Genomic DNA, 4,278 nt, shown 5'->3' with positions numbered 1-4,278 from the left:
CCTCCGTCTGCTACACTAACTGCAGCAACGAAGATCGTTCAGGGGGAAAAAAAAATAGTATCAAAACCTCCGTTTGTATCTGCTGTAGCTCAAGCTTTTACCAAGTCAAATCTCGACGGCAGTGCATAGCATCTAAATGAATAGGCCGGATGCAGATTAACATTCAGGCTGCTCTCTGCAATGAATAGAGCCCTTTGATTAGGGACCTGAAGTAAATGCCAGTTTCAAACCGAAGCTTTAAAAACAGAGAAAGATCAGTGCCAGAGGAATGCTCTCAGTGTTGGTACAAGACAGACTTTTGATGAGTCACTGCAATGCAAACAAAGATGGCAGAAATACTGTACTGTATGCTGATGAAATGCTTAGTGGTGCCACGGCAACTGAGACAGGTTTTAAATTTATAGTGCAGTTTTGCATATGAATTACGCTGTAAACTGCCTCCTCTGCCATCTAGTACATCCAGAGTGTCAAAGCATTTAAACTATTCCAAACAGTCTGCAGAGCTGGCACTGCTGCTGTTTAACTCCTCCAGCGTGAGGAAGAAATTAGTCAAAGGAAGCACATCTGCTCCAGAAAAAACTGCCCATCCCACGAAGGGGGCTGCTCAGTCCTTCACTCTGGCTCAAATCTCTCTGCCCCACGACAACAGATGAAAGGTTTAAAACCTATACAAGAATCTCCCTGCAACAAGCATCTAAAAATGTATATTGGGGGGTGCCCAAATCAGTACTAAATAAAGATGCTCCAGAGTCCTAAGTGCATTTGGAGCAACATTCATGGCCACCCTCCCCCTTCCTTAACACACAAGAAAGCTTTTCAAACACAGGAAAACGTTTACCCCTTGGGAAAGCTTCTCAGTCTGTGGCTGCATCCACTAAAAGCAAATCCATTTGCTTAAGTAATGAAATCCTAGTCACATTGTCTCCCAGATTCAAATTTTAAATTACCTTAACATTTATTGAGCAGGCTGGTGCTTTTTCTGGGAAAGGGGGTGGGGTCTTGCTTTTCTTACTTGTTTCCTGCATGGAACGTTTTTTATTTCAATTAATGCTCTGTGGTTGGTTCCAATTCCTCTGCTCATATGGTGCCACAGATAAAATTCAAAACTTAAAAAAAATAAAGATTAAATCAGGCCACCTTTAGTCAAAAGTAGCTATAGATAATGCAAATACGTGGGGGCTCTCCCCAGTCACTTATTTAGTGTGTGCAGGCCTGGTGTTTACTGTTCACATGTATACTTGGTGCATTAAATTCAACTCTGCAGAATCAAAGCAAAACACTGCCACTTTTGAGATTACAGAGGTTGGAAGCAAGCCTGGCTTTTCTTTTCCTTCCAGCAAAAGACACTAACACATTTACAGGACTAGCGGCCTCATAACAAGACTTGGCAGTCCTCTAAGCCTTCCAGCCAAGGATCTCAGAGCGCATGGAGAAGACATTAACAATTTAATCCAAACACACCATGAGCCAAGTTTTCCCTATTTTGCGGATCAGGAAACTAAGGCACAGAGTGGTGCCCAAGGTCACACAACAATTCTGTGCACAGCTGGGAGCAGACACCACATCTCCTGGGTCCTAGTCTCATGCGCTAACCACACTGTCCCCATCTTCCCTTCCAAGAATTGCCCATCGCTTTAAAAGTAAAACAATCCTATTTGAAAAAACGGAGATTTTCCCCACACCAGTTATTCTCTCTAAATTTCTGATTGTATTTCAGGTTCTCACTTGTCATCACCTCTACTTGGACTAAAAGAGAAAAGGAAACGTTTGGGATCATGGTCTCATAAGAGATTTCATTACTATACAGCAACCTTAACCCAGGGAAGCAACACAGCTGCTCTTGATGTTGTTGCCCACTTGCTAGAAGAAACCTCAGCAGAACTGCATCTCAGTGGATGGTATCAAACCCAGGGTCCTCATGCAATGGAAAACGAAAAGCAAAAAAGTTTACCACTCAACCTTCTATGAAGGAAGCCACGGCTATATGGAAAGCCAATCCTGGGTCAAGAATGAGCTCTCTTTTCTTATAGTAAGAGCTCCCTTAGAGATATATGAGAGGTTAGGGAAGTATCAGATGGTATCTTTTTTTTTTTTTTTTCAGCTTCTGAAAATTAGACAATGTAACATGAATGGAAAGAGCTAAAGATGGCTGATATTCACAAACAGAAGTAGTCAAGAAATGGTACTATAGAGTAGATAAGCATTGTTTTCCTTTAACACTACAGATTAATCAATTAATGGAGTCAATGGGGATATCAGACAAACAGATTATTTTGCATGGAAAATGGAATGAACACACAAAAACATCTTATGGGGAAACGTACAGCAGTTTCCTTAAAAAAAAAAATCAAGTCAGATTTGGAGTATAGCATTGAAAGCTTCACGTTTACATGCAACTTTCCTCATCTGCCACCTCACCCAGTTGCCTCCCCACCTTTTGTATCTACCATAACATCAGCTAGAAGTAACTTCTTTTAGTGGTGCAAAATAAAAAGTTAAAATTGGCACTCTTCCAATGAAATTCTAGAATATCATCTTCTATGACAAGCCTGTTAAAGTCTTCAACCTACTGTCTGCTCCCCATTTTAATTCAAAATATATTTGTTACCTCTTAGAAATGCTGGGTGGGTTTAGCTATGACGGAGTAGGATTTCGTTTGTATTTTCCCTTAAAAGAAAGAAGTCGTGCCAAGAAGATACCACCACATTGTTACCCCCGGAAATTAGGGTCACAATGGTCCAGGATACACTCCTTAATAAGTACCAAAAGAACACAACTAGACAAAAGACTTCACCTTAAACCACCATGAATCGCCAGAGCTTGAAACGGTTTTTAAGGCATGTCTACACTGCCCAGCAGTTCAGACTATGGGGTTGTGAAATCAGTACACACCAAAGTGCTGTGCTGTAATTTTCTTGTGTACATGCTGTGGGCGGTTTTTGTTTGCACCTGCAGTGTCCACGAGAGGGAATTGCAGCACAGCACTTTGATGAGCACGGACATTCACACCTCCATTGTCCAAACTGTGGGGCAATATAGACAAGAACCTGGACTTCCAGTGGCATTCCATATACAGTATTCATTTGTTGCTATGATGTTTCACGAAGGATCCAAATTTAAAAATCGCACCATTCCGATTACCATCTTGCCTTTTCTCCACTTCTACCTATTGTAGCAGCTACAACTCTCAGAAACCACTAGAGTTAGGACTCAGTCTTTCATATAGTATAAAATAATAGTTTCTACTTCTAGATTTTCAGGAGATAAAAGCTTCTGAAATCAAATTCAAACTGAAGTGGAAAAAAGGCAAGATAGTAATCAAATTAAAATGACAATTTTAATTTCTGATATTTCACGACCTGCCCGGTCTAGAAACACTATGAGAAAACTAAAGCAAACACTGTCAGGACCAGTTAGGGTGACCAGATGTCCCGATTTTATAGGGACAGTCCCGATATTTGGGGTTTTGTCTTATATAGGTGCCAGTTACCCCCGACCCGATTTCTCACCCTTGTTATCTGGTCACCCTAGGACCAGTAAGCTTTTCAAAGCACTAGTCCTGGCCCAGTGTTCAGAAAAATGTTTTCTGGTCCTTGGCTATCTTTCTTCCACCCTTTTATGGCCCATGTTCTACCATGGTGAATCCAACTGGTGGACAGAGAGCTAACAAAGTAATCTTGGAAGACTGAATAAAAACCACAAACGCTATTTGTCACTGTACACGCCTGAAGAAATTGCTGAGAGTTTCTGATAACGGTAACATTGTCTTATACCTGACAGGTCTTGACCTAATGTTTCCAAAGTAATGCTAGTCTTTCTCCAAACTCTTTGTTCAGAAAAAGAGGACCAATAAGTCCTTTGAAGTGTTTAAACTTTGTTTTTTACTATATTAAACTTGTGAGTTCCCTGTGCTGAAATAGAAGGAAAATGCCCTTAGAAGTGAAAGGTGTAAATTACTGGTTCACAAAACTGCACCAAATAGAGCTACTTCTGTGTAACCAAGTCCTAGTCACTGTATAGGGCAAGACAGTTTCTTCTTCATGTGGTCAGTTTTCTCTCTTTTAGATTCAACTTTTTTTAAATAAAAGACAATCAGACCAAGAAAGTCTCCCCACCTCCTCTGCACAACACTTTAGCTCAAATGGGAAAAAATGTAACTAAATTTGAAGTTTTTAAAAAAATAAAGAATTAAGCTGCATTGAAAGTCAACTGAAAAAAAGATCATTTTCTTTTCTTGCTGAAAACCCCTTGTTGGGAACTTTTAGGCATCTATCAAAA

The sequence above is a fragment of the Terrapene carolina genome, unplaced genomic scaffold (assembly GCF_002925995.2).
Source record: "Terrapene carolina triunguis isolate 2854851 unplaced genomic scaffold, T_m_triunguis-2.0 Scaffold238, whole genome shotgun sequence".
NCBI classification, from domain to species: Eukaryota; Metazoa; Chordata; order Testudines; family Emydidae; genus Terrapene; species Terrapene triunguis.
Note: the sequence above shows the minus strand (reverse complement) of the source record.